At 47.1% G+C, this 17,769-nt stretch overlaps 1 protein-coding gene across 9 annotated transcripts in view; it reads left to right on the forward strand.

Annotated features, from left to right (window-relative positions):
* Window positions 1–1,835: 1,835 nt before the first annotated feature.
* ALDH18A1 (aldehyde dehydrogenase 18 family member A1) overlaps window positions 1,836–17,769 on the forward strand; it is a 127,379-nt gene continuing 111,445 nt past the window's right edge. For 2 of the 9 annotated variants that reach the window (XM_074999392.1, XM_074999398.1), the window contains exons 1-2: window positions 2,020–2,143; window positions 12,221–12,344. The gene's annotated coding sequence lies outside the window, so the exon portion shown is untranslated. Of the gene's footprint in view, window positions 2,144–8,932; window positions 9,948–10,275; window positions 11,201–12,220; window positions 12,345–17,769 lie in introns of those variants that run through there. The other 7 variants (XM_074999394.1, XM_074999393.1, XM_074999395.1 and 4 more) reach the window with 7 other exon arrangements.

Raw genomic sequence — 17,769 nt, forward strand, 5'->3', positions numbered from 1 at the left:
ACATTATAAGAAATGAGCCAGACTACAGAACATTAAACCTGGAGACTGGGACCTAATACTCATGCCCTCAACTGAGTCCAGGTTATTAGCTCAGTGGCAATGCCCTTTTGAAGTTTCAAGTGGATTGGGCCAGTAGATTACAAGGTTAGGCTACCAGGCTGGTGTTGTGAGACACAGATACCATGTCAATTTGCTCAGAGCCTGGAGGAACTGGGAGGCGTTACAGATTAGCCCCTAACCTCCTCAACATGAATTAGGCCCCTGAGCAGATGAATCATTTGGAGACGGGCCTCCAACAGTACGAGAAGGACTCAACAAACACCAGAGGCAACAACTTTGAGAATATTTACACTCTTCCCCAGGGTGTTGTCTGTCCAGCTCGGGCTTAGTCAGTCAGCAGAAGAGAAGAATGAAGAGGAATTTGATATCACCCTTCAACTACCTGAAGGGAATTCAAAGAGGATGGAACTAAGCTATTCTCTATGATGGCAAATGACTGAACAAGAAGCAATGGTCTCAAGTTGCAGCGAAGAAAGTCCAGATTGGATATTAGGAAGATCTTTCTCAGTAGGAGGATGGTGAAGTACTAGAATGGGAGGTAATGGAATCTCCATCCTTGGAAGTTCTGAAGGCTAGGATTGACAAAGCCCTGTCAGGAATGATTGAGTGGGGACTGGTCCTGCTTTGAGTCGGGCTTGGACTAGATCAAGCATAGAGCCTGTACTTGTAACTCCATTATATAAAAATGATACACACATGAGCACTATAAATATCTCACCTTGGGTGAGACAATGCCCTCACCCAAATGCGAAAACCCTTTTAGAGCCCAGGAGTGTGCACTTAATTTCTTCGTGCAGGGATGCTGTCAAATTCTTTAATTCTCACTCTGGAGAGAGCTTGAAAACAACTGTAGTTTTCCTAACAGCTGACCCTGCAGTTTTAGGCACATGCACACAGAACATCCTCCTTTTCAGAACACAAGGATTAGATCCTAGACTGAAAGCAAGAGAGATTTTTGTTAACAAAACAAAGTACACATACTTGATAAAGCATTACTTGGTCACTGAGTGTAACAGAGCAACTGAAAAAATATATAATAGAGAGAATTACTTCCCTGTGCTTTAGTTAAAAATTTACAGTGTACAAGGCAGGGTATTGGGCTCAGCACAGAGGAATCAAAAAAAACCAAAAGTGAATTGTTAGAAAGGCTAAGACATGTATCCAAAGTGTAATCCTTCTGCTGGAAGGAATTGGCAGCAACCAGGGCCAGGTTCAACATCTAGGGGGTACTCTTCATCCATCTGACACAGAACCGGCTTGAGCCCCCACCCAGTAGCCTGGGAAATTCACACACCTCTGGGCGCCTTCCCCACTCGCAAGCACAGAGTCTGAATGTAGAAAAGAACTTTTAATAGACAAGGCAGAAAAGTCAATTAGCATAAGCTTGGGAAAATTATCACACCCAGAGCTGATAACCAATCCTCAAGTAATTGTCCCAGCTCGAATTGAAGGCTGCTATTAAATCACCCCTAAATCTTCTCCTCTGTAAACTAAACAAGCCGAAATCCCTCCGCCTCTCCTCATAGATCTTGTGCTCCAGCCCCTTAATCATTTTGTTTCCCTCTGCTGAACCTGCTCCAGCAAATCCACATCATTTTTATATTGGAGGGCCCCAAACTGGACACTATTATTCCAGATGTGGCCTCACCAGTGCCGAATACAGGGGAATAATTACTTGTATTTTCCCTCCCGTGGCTCGTAGGTTCTCCCCGCCACAAACGCACAGTCCGCGGCTGTGAGTCGCCCGGCCTGGGACTGTCACCCAATCGGAGGCACACGGCTCAGCCCCCCCGCCCACACACTGGACAGCGGGGACCCCAAGGCCGGGCACGTGGCCCGCACAACCGACAGGTCACAGGCCAGGCGACTGGCGGAGGCCCGCGCGCGCGTGGCCGTCGGCACCCTCTGCCTGTGCGGGGCGGGAAGGGGCGCGGCGCGGCGCGGCGCGGGCGGTGTAGCCGGAAGTTGTCCTTCCCTCCCCGCAGCGGATTGCTGGAGCTTGCCTCGTTTTCGCCCCAGAGGGGTTCGCCCGCCCGCCTTCCCCGGCAGCCGCGTGGCGTCAGGTCGGCTCTCCGGAAAGTGCGTAAGTGGCTGTGCGAATGGGCTTGGTGAGCCCTGACGCAGGCTGCCGGGGCCGAGGGAGGCAGGCAGGCAGGCAGGCTGGCAGGCTTGGCGCAGGGCGCGGCGGCGTGAGGGGAGAGGCCGGCCGGTGGGCCGGTGGAGGAGAATGAAGGGCTCGGCGGCGGGTGCCGGGACGGGTTGGGGTAGCGGGGTGTGGACGGGGTGAAGGTACCTTGTGTGTGCGTGTGGGGGGTGACACCCTAACCAGTGGGTGGGGGCTGCTGGGGAGCGGGGAAATGGCCAGGCGCCTTGGGGGCCCGAAACGCTGACGCGGCTGGAGGAAGTGGAGGGCCGCAGTGGAGTGTGGCGGATGCGGGGAGGCGGACTACCTTTTGAGCGGAGCACGGGGTTGCAGGCCTGGTAATAGGGGGAGGTTAGTGCCAGTGTTCCCCCCAATTTCTTCCATCCGTGTGTGGAATAACTTCTGTTATGTGCACCAGGGTGTGTGGATGTGCACCACCAATAGAAACACGCTGCCAGCTGTGGGCACCCTGCCATTCAGGGGGTGCTTCCTGAATCTCTCCTGGGCTTCTGCCCAAGTGCACTGTTTACAGGGAGCACTGCTTGTTGGGAGCAGCCGGGGCTGCAAATGGCTAGGAGCTGGGGGTATTTTGTGTGTGTGGTGTGCTCGGCAAACTGGGGTATGTCAACATGGTGAGGAGCTGGGAATGTTAAGCAGGCTGGGACATATGGGAGTGGTCAGAAGAGGTGTGTTTGGTGGAGAGGAGGATCTTGGTGAAGTGCTGGGGAAACCAGGGCAGGTGGGGGTGGTGAGGAGCTGTGGGTACCATGTGGGAGGGTGCTGCAGCAACTGAATCATAGAATCATGGAACAGTAGAGCTAGAACAGACCTAAAAAACTCATTAAGTCCAGCCCCTTGCCCTAGGCAGAACCAAACCCATGCGATCAGCCCAGCCGGGGCTTTGTCGAGCCGAGACTTAAACACCTCCAGGGATGGAGGCTCCACTACTTCCCTGGGTAGACCATTCCAATGCTTCACCACCCTCGTGGTGAAAAAGCTTTTCCTAATGTTCAACCTGGACCTTCTCAACTGCAACTTGAGACCATTGTTCTGTGTTCTGCCATCCGTGACCCCTGTGAACAGCCTCTCTCCAGCCTCTTTGCAACCTCCCTTCAGTAAGTTGAAGGCTGTTATCAAGTCCTCCCTCAGTCTTCTCTTCTGCAGACTAAACAGTCCCAATTCCCTCAATCTTTCTTCATAAGTTATATGCTCCAGCCCCCTAATTATTTTGGTCGCCCTCTGCTGGACCCTCTCCAGTGTATCCACATCTTTCCTGTAATTGGGGGCCCAGAACTGGACACAGTCCTCCAGATGTAGCCTCACCGAAGCTGAATAAAGTGGAACAATCATCTTTCTGGATCTACTGGCAACACGCCTCTTGATGCAACCTAATATGCATTAGCCTTCTTGGCTTCAACGGCATACTGTTGAGTCATGTCCAGCTTCTCGTCCACTACAAATCTCAGGTCCTTTTCTGCAGAACAATTACTGAGCCAGTTGGACCCCAGTCTGTAACAATGCTTGGGATTCTTCTGGCCCAAGTGCAAGAGTCTGCACTTGTCCTTATTGAACCTCATCAGATTTCTTGCAGCCCAGTCTTCCACTAAGTCACTCTGGACTCTATCTCTACCCTCCACCATATCTACCTCTGCCCCTAGCTTAGTGTCCTCCGCAAACTTGCTGAGGGTGCAGTCCAACCTCTCATCCAGGTCACTGGTAAATATGTTGAACAGAACAGGACCCAGAACTGAACCTTGGGGCACTCCACTAGAAACTGACCGCCATCCCAGCATCGAGCTGTTGATTGCTACCTGCTGAGCCTGACCTTCTAGCCAGCTTTCTATCCATCTTACCGTCCATTTATCCAATCCACATTCCTTAACTTGCTGACAAGAATATTCCATAACAAAAGCTTTGCTAAAATCAAGATAAATCACATCCATTGATTTTTTTTTTTTCTCCCTATCCACAGAGCCAGTTATCTCATTGTAGAAACTAATCGGGTTGATCAGGCATGACTTGCCCTTTATGAATCCATGCTGACTATTCCTGATCACTTCCCCTCCTCCAGGTGCCTCAAAATGACTTCCTTGAGGAGCCCCTCCATGATTTTTCAAGGGACTGATGTAAGGCTGATTGGCATATAGTTCCTTGGATCATCCTTTTTCCCTTTTTTTAAAGACGGGCACAACATTTGCCTTTTTCCAATCATCCGGGATCTCTCCCGATCTCCACGACTTTTCAAAGATAATGGCCAAGGGCTCATCAATGACATAAGCCAACTCCCTCAGAACCTTCGGATGTATTAGGTCCAGGCCCATGGATTTATGTAAATTTAGCTTTTTTAGATAGCTCCTAACCTGTTCTTTCCCCACCAGAGGCTGTCCACCTTCATCCCACAGTGCATCACTTGTCGCATTAGTCTGGGAGCTGTCCTTGTCCGTAAAGACAGAGGCAAAGAAAACATTAAATACTTCAGCTTTCCCTACATCATCTGTCACTGGGTTACCTCCCTCATCCAGTAGGGGCTCCACACCCTCTCCGATCACCTTCTTGCTAACATGCCTGTAGAAACTTTTCTTGTTATCCTTCACTTGCCTCGTGAGTTGCAATTCCAGTTGTGCTTTCGCCTTCCTGATAACTGCCCTACATTCTCAAGATATACATTTATATCCCTCCCTAGACATCTGTCCAAGTTCCACCTTTTGTAAGCTCCCTTTTTGTGCCTAAGTTTTCCAAGTAAGCCAGTCTGGTCTCCCACCATATTTACTTCTCTTGCTGTGCATTGGGATGGTTTCTTTCTGCACCTTCAAAAGGGCTTCCTTAAAATACTCCCAGTTTTCCTGGACTCCTTTTCCCTTCATGGTAGCATCCCGGGGGATTCTGCCCATCAGGTTCCTGGAGGAGTCAGTCTGCTTTTCTGAAGTCCAAAGTGTGTAATTTACTGCTCTCTTTCCTTTGGTCAGGATCCTGAAGTCTACCATCTCATGATCACTGCTTCCCAGGTTGTCACCTGCCTCTACCTTCTCTATTAGTTCCTTCCTGTTTGTAAGCAATAGGTTGAGCTGCGCGTGACCTCTGGTCGGGTCCTTCAGCACTTGTACCAAGAAGTGATCCCCAACATTCTCCAGAAACTTCCTGGACAGATGTCAGGGTAATTAGTCCTCCACGATAATGAGAGCCTGCAATCTGGAAACTTCTCTCAGTTGTCCAAAAAAAGCCTCATCTACCTCATTATGCTGATTTGGCGGCCTGTAGCAGACACCAACCACCACATCTCCAGTGCTGCCTACACCACTAAGCTTGACCCATAGATTCTCAAGAGGTTTTTCTCCCTCTATGTACGGGAGTTCCAAGCAATCATAATGCTTTCTTACATACAGTGCAACTCCTCCTCCTTTTCTCCCTTGGCTGTTCTTCCTGAACAGTTAATACCCTTTCATGACAGCGCTCCAGTCATGCGAGTCATCCCACCAAGTCTCTGTTATCCCAGTCAAGTCATAGTTCTTGGACTGGGCCAGGGCTTCTAATTCCTCCTGCTTGTTACCCAGGTTTCTGGCATTGGTGTAACTGGGGCATGGGGAGATGGTGAGGAGCTGTGGGTATCTTGTGGCAGGTGTCAGTATGACTTTTGGGTGGGGGCTCCTGGCAGGGATCCAGGTGTGGAGGTATGGAGAATTTGGGGAATGGTGGGTGCACAGGGTGCTGGAGGTGATTAGAGGTAGGTGAAGATTCTAAGTGTGATGTTTTGGTTCCCTGGGCCCTCTCCAGCAGGTGTATGGTGATCTCCTTTGCTTTTCCTAGTTCAGATGGGCTGACTCTGCCCTATGGAGCTGCTGACAGGTAGGCACTGCTACAATGATAGCAAAACTCCTGTGTAATGAAGCGATGCATCTGTGTCCTCTGGGCAGCAAAGCCTGCCCTTAGAATCATAGAAGAGTAGGACTGGAAGGGACCTTGAGAGGCCATCGAGTCCAGCCCCCTGCCGTCAGGGCAGGACCAAATACTTTCTAGACCATCCCTGAAAGTCATCTATCTAACCTCTTATTAAATATCTCCAGTGATGGAGATTCTACCACCTCCCTTGGCAATTCGTTCCAGTGTTTGATCACGCTGACAGTTAGGAACTTTTTCCTAATGTCCAACCTGAACCTCCCCTGCTGCAGTTTAAGTCCATTGCCTCTTGTCCTATCCTCAGAGGCAAGGAAAAACAAGTTCCCTCCCTCTGCCTTATGACACCCTTTTAGATACCTGAAATCTGCTATCATGTCCCCCCTCAATCTTCTCTTTTCCAAACTAAACAAGCCCAATTCTTTCAGCCTTTCTTCATAGGTCATGTTTTCTAGACCTTTGATCATTCTCGTTGCTCTCCTCTGGACCCTCTCCAATTTCTCTACATCCTTCCTGAACTGCAGTGCCCAGAACTGGACACAATACTCCAGCTGAGGCCTAACCAGTGCAGAGTAGAGCGGGAGAATGACTTCTCGTGTCTTGTTCACAACACACCTGTTAATGCATCCTAGAATCATGTTTGCTTTTTTTTTTTGCAACAGCATCACACTGTTGACTCATATTTAACTTGTGGTCCACTATAACCCCTAGATCCCTTTCTGCTGTACTCATTCCTAGGCTGTCCTTTCCCATTCTGTATGTGTGACACTGATTGTTCCTTCCTAAGTGGAGCACTATGCATTTGTCCTTATTAAACTTCATCCTGTTTACCTCAGCCCATTTCTCCAGTTTATCCAGATCCTTTTGAATTATGACCCTATCCTCGAAAGAAGTTGCAACCCCTCCCAGCTTGGTATCATCTACAAACTTAATAAGTGTACTTTGTATGTCAGTATCTAAATTGTTAATGAAGATATTGAACAGAACCGGTCTGAAAACAGACCCCTGCGGAACCCCACTAGTTATACATTTCCAGCAGGATTGAAAACCATTAATAACTACTCTCTGGGTATGGTTATCCAGCCAGTGGTTCATCCACCTTATAGTGGCCCCATCTAAGTTGTATTTGTGTAGTTTATTGATAAGTATATTATGTGAGATTGTGTCAAATGCTTTACTGAAGTCTAGGTATATCACATCCACCGCTTCTCCTTATCCACAAGGCTCGTTATTCTATCAAAGAAAGCTGTTAGATTGGTTTGACATGATCTGTTTTTAACAAAACCATGCTGGCTGTTCCCTATCACCTTACCACCTTCCGAATGCTTGCAGGTGATTTCTTTAATGACCTGCTCCATTATCTTTCCTGGCACAGAAGTTAAGAAGTTGCCCTTATTGGAATTGGTTAGCTGACCCTGTTCATGGGTTGTGTTTAGGATTCCTAGACAGGGAGGGTGTGCTCCTCTGTCTGACACAGGAGGAGGGGGATGGAGGAGGGCTCCTTTTCTCTCACAGTTGTTAGATTGAATAGTAACAGAGAGATAGTAGTGTTAGTCTATATTCTATCAAAACAAAAACGCAGTCCAGTAGCACTTTAAAGACTGACAAAATGATTTATTAGGTGATGAGCTTTCATGGCATTGGTGGTATAGCTTGTGGTTGCTGGTGAGAATCCTCATAAGGTTGGGAGGTTGTCTGTAGGAGAGAACAGGCCTGTCACCTAGGGCCTTCTGCAGTGTGGCATCCTGATTAAGGATAGGTTGTAGGCCTTTAATGAAGCGTTGGAGTGGTTTGAGTTGAGGGCTGTAGGTAATGTGACCAGTGGTCTTCTGTTGTTTGGTTTTTTTGGGCCTATCTTGAAGTAGCTGGTTTCTGTGTATCTGTCTGACCCTGTCTGTTTGTTTTTTCACTTCTCCTGGTGGGTAATTCAGGTTCATGACTTTTTGGTAGAGATCTTGTAGTTTTTGGTCTCTGTCAATAGGATCAGAGCAAATGCGATTGTACCTAAGGGCTTGACTGTATATAATGGATCTTGTTGTATGTGTAGGTTGGAAGCTAAAAGCATGTAGGTAAATACAGCGGTCAGTAGGTTTCTGGAACAGTGTGGTACTGATCGGGCCATCCTTGATTTGTACTGTAGTGTCCAGGAAATGTATCTCTCTCGTGTAGTGGTCAAGGCATAAGTTGATGGTGGGGTGTAGATTGTTAGTCTCTGTGGAATTCTTCTAGAGTATCTATACCATGGGTCCAAATCATGAAGATGTCATCACATGGCCCCACAATATGCTAATATATGTATGGCTGACCTGGAACAACAATTGCTCCGCTCTCGTCCCCGATTGCACCTCCTTTAGTTACGGTACATTGATGCCATCTTTATCATTTGGACCAATCAATGGTGGACCATTCTGTTAATGACCTGAAAGTCTGTGTTTTACTGAAAAGGAACTTTAAGGATGGCCTACACGGAGAGAGGGTGTGCAACTCTTGTTTTATATTCAAATTAACATGTGGTTTGAACTGGGACGGCAATTACCTGGCCCGTTATAAGGACTCGTGTTTTATCTGACTCTTGACTTCCCCCGCCCCTTGTACTGCCTCTCTGCTCTTTTGATTTGCCCACCGTGAATATAATTTTTCTGATTTGTCAACCTTGATAACTGTTGCTGGTTCTCTGTGCCTTAAATATTGAGTCTGTTCTGGTATGGTTGTGATCAGAAGAAGTGGGTGTGTCCCATGAAAGCTCATCACCCAGTAAATTATTTTGTTAGTCTTTAAAGTGCTACTGGTCTGGTTTTTTGAGTTGTTAGATTGGTGTACTTTAAAGATATGATACATAATAGGCTGAAACTGACTTTAAAATACATATTTAAATTAAAAAAGCTGCACCTGAACATGACCCAAAGCGGCAGCCTGACAGGTTTTTTAGTACCTTCATTGGTTTGTCCATCACTAATAAAGTAACTTTTTCCTATCCAGAACACTCAAATAACATGCATTTTAACCATAAGTAAATTTTAGTTCTATTTTCAGTAAATACAGTAGAGTGAAAGTAAATACAAATATGGCAAATACAGTATACGTTTATAGCATACAATACAGTAGATCCCTGACTTATGCGGCGGTTGCATTCTTGGGAACTCTGCGTAAGTCCAATTTTCACTTAACTCAAGGAGCTGGTCAGTTTCTTTTCTCCCTTGAGTGGAATGGAGCTGGAGCCAGGCTGTAGCTCCCCACCACTCAGAAGAGAGAGTATCCAGGCTCCAGCTCCCTGCCCTCACAGGAGACAGGAAACTGACCAGTCCTCTTTATTAGAGAAACCTGGTAAAATGTTCAAGTCTTTGTGATAAGCCTCTGAAGTCCATTTATTCCTATTTTGAAATTAGGCATTGTTCCTCAGGGAGTGAGGTTTACCATAATCAAAATAACACAGCTGCTATTTTCAATTTATTTTAAAATAGTGTGTGTCAGTTAGACTCTGCTAAAGTTATTTCAAAATAACTTGGGTTATTTCGAGAACTTGGCTGTTTATACATAGCCAAAGAGAGATGCGCCACATGTGTTCGATATAAAATCCTTTCATATTCTGCATTGTAAAGCACAAGCTAACTCAGAAAAGGTATGTTACGTACAGCACCACCCAGCAGGCTAAAAAGTTCAGTTCTTTTATGCACGTACTGTATAATTCAAGAGCTCAAATTATACTGGGCATTGCAGACAAAGCAGCCCAGGGAGTTTATACCTAGGAGGGCTGCACTTCATCTGGATACTCAAGTGGGTAAGAAGTAACCTTTGATCCTGACCCAATCTGCCAGTGTCCATTTGTTTCACCTAGCTCTGAAATTGGAAAAAGGTACGTAGACTTGTTGCAAAAAAATATTTTTTTTTGGAGGCAGGGCAGAGTAATCAAGGTATTGTTAGAAGAAAAATAACCTTAGTCATTCAATAGCTTGTTGGAGAAGAACTAGATGTCATCTGGGAAAGAGAAGGGCTGCAGTGAGAGATGATTTGGGAGGCTTGGGTGGGGACACCGCAGAAAACTTGAGATCAGTGGCAGGAGAACTGGAGGAGAATGCAGGCAGGGGCACCACACACTGATTACAATCTTCTTCCCTCCTTTGTGTATGTGCCAAGACTAAGTCCTTCACCCTACCTTCATGTATGCACAGAGGTTTGAGATGGAGGTGTCTGTTGATCTGTTTGCCCCCAGTGTGAGCCTGAATCTTGCTGGGGGGGAGGGCCTCTTGCCAGTGAAGGAATCAGATTTCCTTTCCCTGCATCCCCCAGCCCTTTGTTTGGGGAAGAGTTGAGAACAGGTATGGTGTCATCCATTAAATTATCTGTTTCATTTTTGAGCCCTGTTATAGTGGCATTATTTTAAGTTAATTTTGTTGACCTCCAGAAGTATCCCACAATGCCACCAATGTGTCCGTTTTGGCCGGTTTCGTTCCCCCTGCTCTCTAGGTGTGCAGGAAGTAGGTAATGGAGGCTGGGAATTTTGAATTCATTTCCTTTTTGGCCAGCGTGGCTAGCAACCCTTTAGAAGCGCATCTGGCCAGGAGTTCTTATGGTCTCAAAAGAGCCCCAGCATGGAGCAATCAGAAGATCCAGGATCTCACTGCTGAATGAGGAGATGAATGTGTCCTGCAGCAGCTCTGAACCAACAGAAGAAATGCTGGCATTTATAGGAAGATTTCCAGGGGATGCTGTAGAAAGATTACACCAGGGATGCTCAGCAGTGCCAGGTGAAAATCATGGAGCTCAGGCAGGCGTATCGGAAGGCAAAAGAAGCCAACAGTTAATCTGGGTCATCTCCCAAAACATGCTGCTTTTGTGAGCAGCTTGATACAGTTCTGGGGAGGGGCCCAACCATGATCGCACAAAACTGCCTGGTCTCCTCAGGAGATACTGCTCAGTTGTCCTGTGAGAGCATCAAGGAGGAGGAGACAGTAGTCAATGAAGAGGAGGAAGATGAAGAACAAGCCAGTCAGCAGGTGACCAGTGAAGCTTATCATGGTAACAACCAGGATGTCTTCATCGCTCTGGAGGCAGTCCTCTCATCACAGCATGCTCCAGACACAAGTCATGCTGGAGAGGGCACTTGTGGTGAGATTTTTTTTTTTTTAAACTGCTGCAAGTGGCTTGCAACTGTGGTGGGGTGAATCTGCACATATGCACCCTGGGACCCATAAAACAGCTTGTTAATGTTTTTGGTGATGGAGCGCTGATCCTTTTTGGAAATCTCTGTAAAGGTCTTAGACAGCTACTCTTATTTTTCCATGCAAGGTTTTTGAGGAGGCCTGACTTACTGTGGCTTCCACAGCTTGCCACACCAAGGCACCAGTAAGTAATATGGAATCATGGCACCACACAGCATTCTTGCAAGTTTCCCAGACCTGTGACTAGAGTATGAGCATATTTTCTTTTTCGCTATCTGTTATTCTTAGGAGGCTGATGTCTCTATTTGCAACCTTGAAGAAGCACAGGAAGTTTCATGAAAGCTTGTCCTTTTAACATTATCACACTGCTTCATGTGTTTAAAGTCCATTTAAATTTACCAGGACTGCCTCACCGCACCACATAGCAGGCAGGCTCTCCATCCCCCCCCCCGCCCATCCCCCTGCCCTTGGTGCAGCTGGCGGGCTGTCTGCACCTTGCTTCCAGACACCGGCATGTCCCGTGTGTGGGGTTTCAGTGCTTCAAAAGGCTTTTCCCTGCACAAAATTTTGGAGGAAATGCAAAGAATGTTTGTTTCTGCACTTTACATTTCACAGGGTTGGCCCTTCTCCAACCTGCCATGTGGCTGCCAGGCTGTCCAGACTTTGCTTCTGGACAATGGCAATTCCAGTGTGGGGTTTCAGTGCATTACTGAGTGCTGTGCTGTGCTGTGCTTCCCCACTCACCCGCCAGGATCTTAGCATGTCTGCAATGTGAAAATACTCTGGAGAAGGTGTAGCTTCTTTTCTGCAGAGATTAATTTATTCTCAGCTTTAAGAGTCCAAAAGTGGCCTTGTAAAATACAAAAAATTGTGATTGTGAAACAGACACCCATTCATTGTATGGCTCTATGCCTTGTTTCAGATTTAAACATTGTATCTAAATTTTGACCTTGAATATCTTCAACAGGCAGCACAAGTGGGAGAGAGACTAGTGTCCCATCTCTGCCCATGGACAGTCTCGCTCTGATGCGCCGGAGGAAAAGAACAAAGCAGAATCTCATCCTGCAACAGTTGCAAGAGGCTCAGAAGGAGTGAGTACAAGCTGCCACTGATAGAAAGTGGATGCAATAATGGCAGCAAAGCATGCTCCAGCACGGGATCCAGAACTTGGAAGAGCTCCCGTTGGTTATCAGGGAACGGACTGACATCTTCTGGTCCCTATTGGAACTGCATAGTCCCACTGCCCCCCGGGCATCATGAACAATTACCTGACTTCCTCACCATGTTCCCTGCCCTCCAAGAACGTGGGGAGGAAGGGGAAAGACAGCCTTGTCATCCATGCCCAGAAACCCTCCACAGAGCAGAAGGCTCACATTATGCCACATGTGACAACAGGGTTCCCTTGCTTTCTTCAAAAGATTTCCAGATAGAGTCTCTTATGCCCAGAAGCTATGATGTTTTTTGTGGCAAAAGAGTGGTGGAATATACAAAACTGCATGTGTGCTGAATAACATGTTCTCCTTTTCTTTCTAGTCCATTGATCCTATGCTCAATCTTTATATATTCTCTGTCTTTTAGACTGTGTCTAAACTAACGTGTCTGCTGTGCTTCACTAAGGTCCAGCACCACATAAGAAAAATAATACCTTGCAGCTTGTTTTTTGCTTTGCACGTGTTACTTTTAGTCTGCTGCGTAACAGAAATTCAAAGCCCAGGTCTGTCAAGAAGTAGTAGGTCGAGTGGAAAGGCTAGAGCTATTAATTCATTTTTATGAGAGTATAAGTGTTATGTGTAGCATGTTTGTGATGAGATTTAATTGTAAATATTACTTTAAAATGAGAAATGTACAATTTTGTAGATTTTTAAAAAAATGAAAAAATCAAATTGAAATCAAAATCTGTGTTTTTTAAATCAGTGATTGTTAGCTGTGCTGCAAGCTTAGGGCTATACAACTTAGATGGAGATACTATAAGGTAGGTACATAATTGGTTGGATAACTGTTCCCATAGAATAGTTTTCCATGGTTCAGTCATACAGGAAGGACATAAGTGGGATTCTTCAGGGATCAGTATTGACACCTGTTTTGTTCATATCTTCAATTATTTAGATAATGACAATTACATTCATGCAATGAGTATCCAAGCTTAATGCCTTGACTTCGGCGCTACCACATACAGTGTTTTTTCTACAAGGCAAAGTTCCACTAGAATGCCATTCTCTCTTTCTTGCCAGAGATGGTGTCTTCCTTCCGTTTGAACCAGGACCCCTCAGGTTTTTATTTTTATCCCAAGCCATCCACCACTAATGAGAAAGGGGCCTGTATATCCTGGATGTAAGATGTGCCCTAGCATTTTATCTGGATCATCCCACACTTTTCTGCTGGTCAGCCCAGCTCTTCATTGCCACAGTGGACAGGATGAAGGGCATTCCAGTGTCCTTGCAGAGGATTTCCAGCTGGATCACCTTTTATGAGCCGCTCTAGAACCTATCACTGCCGATTGTGAGGGCCCGTTCAACCAGAGCTCAGGCATCCTTGGCAACCTTATTGGCACATATTTCCATGTAGAACAGCGGTTCTCAACCTTTTCCAGATGGGGACCCATTTTGACAATTTCAGGAAGACTTGGTGACTCAAGGTAATTCAAAAATGGAGAGGACCAGGTGGAAAGAGGAGGCAGAGCCGTAATTCCCTAATTTTGCACCTGAGGCAAGAATATAAAATTGTGCCTCCTCATGGTTGCTTGTTTATTCATAAGTTATTTCATAGAGAGAGGGAAATTTTATTAATAAAACAACACTACATTTACTATGGTTAATCAGAGTTGTGGAGGTGGAAAGAAACTCATCCCCAAACTACTCCACCTGGCTTAAACCCCACACTCATGGGCTAGGGGAGTCGCACGGAGGGGCTAGGAGAGTCACACTCGGGTAAGGAGTCACACAAGGGCTGCAGGGGTCTAGGGGAGTCACACTCAGGCTGGAGGGGGCTAGAGAGTCACATTCAGGTGCTAGGAGTTGCTTGGGCTGCAGGGGTCTGGGGGAGTCACACTCAGGTGCTGATGGGGGCTAAGGGTGTTTGTCAGGGCCTAGGGGAGTCACACTCGGGGCTAGGAGTCACTCACAGGCTGGAGGGAGCTAGGGTAGGCACAGGCACCGCCGCGGCTGGAAGCCAGCTGGGGCAGAGCCATAGCTGGCAGAGCCTGCTGTGGGGGTTGGGGCTGGGGCTGGGGCTGGGGAGAACCGTGACCCCTGCAGCTGGAAGCTGGCCTGAGGGAACCCTGCTTGGGTCTGGGGGGACTCCATCACTGCAGAGGCTGGAAGCCAGGGAGCTAATCATCTCTGTCCTCCCTACCAACCTCAGCCTCAGGCCCCCACCTTACCTGAGCTGGGTCCTGCTCCTCAGGTATGTAATTCTCTGACCTGTAGCTGAAGTGGTTCTTAGTTTGGCTGTTAATCCAATTAAGAAGTTGAGAAGCATTTCAGGAGTGTGAATGACTTCCTAATAGCCACCTGTGGAGTCACCCAGCCCAGTCAGTGACCCTTTCGAAATGTAATCACAACCCATATTTGGGTCCTGAACCATAGGTTGGGAAACTCTGATCTAGAACATGTGCAGATTGTGACATGGTCTTTGTGGTTCACACATTTACAGTGCATTGTGCTAGCACTCATCAGGCCAGAGATGATGCTCAACAGAGGTGTGTTGCAATGTATGTGACCATGAACTCCTGTGCAGCTAGAATGGGACATGCACCTCTCTTGATGGGTGAGGGGGAGTTCAGGAGAAGAGGCAGCCTGAACCCTTAGCATGGGGGAAGGAAGGTTCACAGCAAGCACCTGACATGGAGAAAGATTGGTGGAATGCATTAGTATAGAGTGGGGTTTGAGTGGCTTTCTCTGCTCCCTGCACTTCTCCTGCAGCTGCCTTAGAGAGAAGACCATGTCAACGGTAGACCTCTCTGCACGGAATCCGCACTGTGATTCGGGGTACACCCTCTCAGCAATCTTCTGGAGTCTGCCAAGGATGACGCGAGCGAACAGTTTACCAGTGACGCTTAGGAGGGAGATTCCACGGCAGTTGTTGCAGTCGCTTCTGTCTCCTTTGTTCTTATACAATGTTACAATGTTAGCGTCACGCATATCCTGTGGAACCTCATCCTCTTTCCAGCACAGGCACAGCAGCTCATGTAGGGGTTCCAGGAGTGTGTCCGCGGCACATTTGATTACCTCTGGTGGTATACCATCCTGACCAGGGGCCTTTCCTGTTGCAATGCTGTCGATGGCTGCCTTCAGTTCATCCATAGTCGGTTCTTGATCCAGTTCGTCCATTACTGGTAGGAGCTCGATGGCATCGAGGGCTGCGTCAACCACAACATTCTCGCGTGAGTACAGCTCGGAGTAGTGCTCGACCCAGCGCTCCATCTGTTTGGCTTTGTCAGCGATGACTTCACCAGATTTGGATTTCAGAGGTGCCAGAACTGCTCCACAAGATAGGCTGTCCTCCACGGTTACTCAAGATGATCCAGTCGTTCCATGAAAACATGAGGAACCATCCAATATGACGGCGCATTATCGGATGCTTTCAGAATCAGGAGCGGCGTCAAACAAGAATGCGTGCTTGCTCCGACATTGTTCAGGATCTTCTTCGCACTCCTCCTGAAGCATATCTTTGGATCTTCAACAGAGGGCATCTTGCTGCACACAAGATCTGATGGGAAACTGTTTAACCTTGCAAGGCTGAGAGCTGAGACTAAGGTGCGAGAAGTCCTCATCAGAGACATGCTGTTCGCAGACGATGCTGCTGTAGTGTCTCACACAGAAGACCAGCTTCAAAAACTGCTGGATCGGTTCTCCAAAGCATGCAAGGACTTTGGGCTTACCATCAGCCTAAAGAAGACAAATGTTCTTGGTCAAGATGTTGCTGAATCCCCATCAATCAGCATTGACAACTATATGTTAGAGGTTGTCCACGAGTACGTTTACCTCGGGTCCACCATCACTGACACCCTGTCGTTGGACACTGAGCTAAATAGGAGGATCGGAAAAGCGGCCACAACTCTGTCCAGACTCAGCAAGAGAGTGTGGAATAACAACAAGCTGTACACTCACACCAAAATGCAAGTCTACAGAGCCTGCATCCTCAGCACCCTCCTTTATGGCAGCGAGACTTGGACCCTGTATGCCCGCCAGGAAAAGAGGCTGAACGTCTTCCACTTGTGCTGCCTCAGGCGCATCCTTGGAATATCATGGAAGGACAGATTGCCCAACACCGCCGTCCTCGATCAAGCTGGAATCCCAACCATGCACACCCTCCTCAGGCAGCGTCGACTCCGCTGGCTTGGCCACGTCCACAGGATGAACGATGGAAGGATTCCAAAAGACATCATGTATGGTGAGCTAGCCTCTGGCAAAGACCCCCCGGACGCCCCCAGTTGCGCTACAAAGATGTCTGCAAGAGAGACCTCAGAGAGGTAGACATCGAGCTGGACAACTGGGAAGAACTAGCAGATGACAGCAGCAGATGGAGGCAGGGGTTACACAAGGGCCTTCAGAAGGGCGAGTTGAAGATCAGACAGCTAGCAGAGGAGAAGCGAGCGCACAGAAAGCACAATAAGGACTTGCCAGACACCCACTACATCTGCAAGAGATGCAGCAAGGACTGTCACTCTCGTGTGGGTCTTTATAGTCACAATAGACGCTGTAAATGAAGTCTTCAATTGAAACTTTAAAGGGCGCGATCCATAGTCTGTGCAGACTGAAGGATGCCTACTGCTATAGAGTGGGGTAGGGGGTCTCACAAACTCTGCTGGGAGGAAGAATGGCTCACTGTAGTATGAGAGGAATGTGGGCACAGTATCTGATGTTGGGGAGAATGGAGAACCCTGGTATATGGAGGGGAGGGAATGGGGCTCTCACTCCCAGATAGGAGGGAGGTTGGGGGAAATTGCAGGGAATCTCTGAAAAAGAGGTGTGTGGCCAATGAGGATGGAAGAGGAATGCAAGGGGCTTACACAAGCTACATGGTAGGTGACCCTAGTTTTATAGTGATCCACAATCAAAAGTAATTATAATTAAATAACAAGATATTTAAAACCAAGTAAAGGAAATCAGTCTTCCTATTGTGTGTGCTCAGCCTATGGATTTCACTGTCATAAGAATGTGTAAAACTCCCTGGATTTTTAAAGGCCTATGTAACTTCTGCTAATAACTGCAAGCTAGGATAATTAAATGTTATGCTTGGTAGTGATAAAATCAGCAATGTAGCACTTTAAAGACTAACAAAATAATTTATTAGGTGACTGTCACCTAATAAATTATTTTGTTAGTCTTCAAAAGTGCTACATAACTGCTTTTTTGTTTTAATAGAATACAGACTAACATGGCTATATGTCGCTATTTGGCAGTGATAGTTCATTCATTAATCTTTGGACAGGAATTCTCTGTCTCCCAACTGAGGCCATATCTACACTACAAATTATGTCGCTCCAAGTTGCATGGGTGCACACAGCTTCCACAG

This window comes from Carettochelys insculpta, chromosome 7 (genome assembly GCF_033958435.1).
Source record: "Carettochelys insculpta isolate YL-2023 chromosome 7, ASM3395843v1, whole genome shotgun sequence".
NCBI classification, from domain to species: Eukaryota; Metazoa; Chordata; order Testudines; family Carettochelyidae; genus Carettochelys; species Carettochelys insculpta.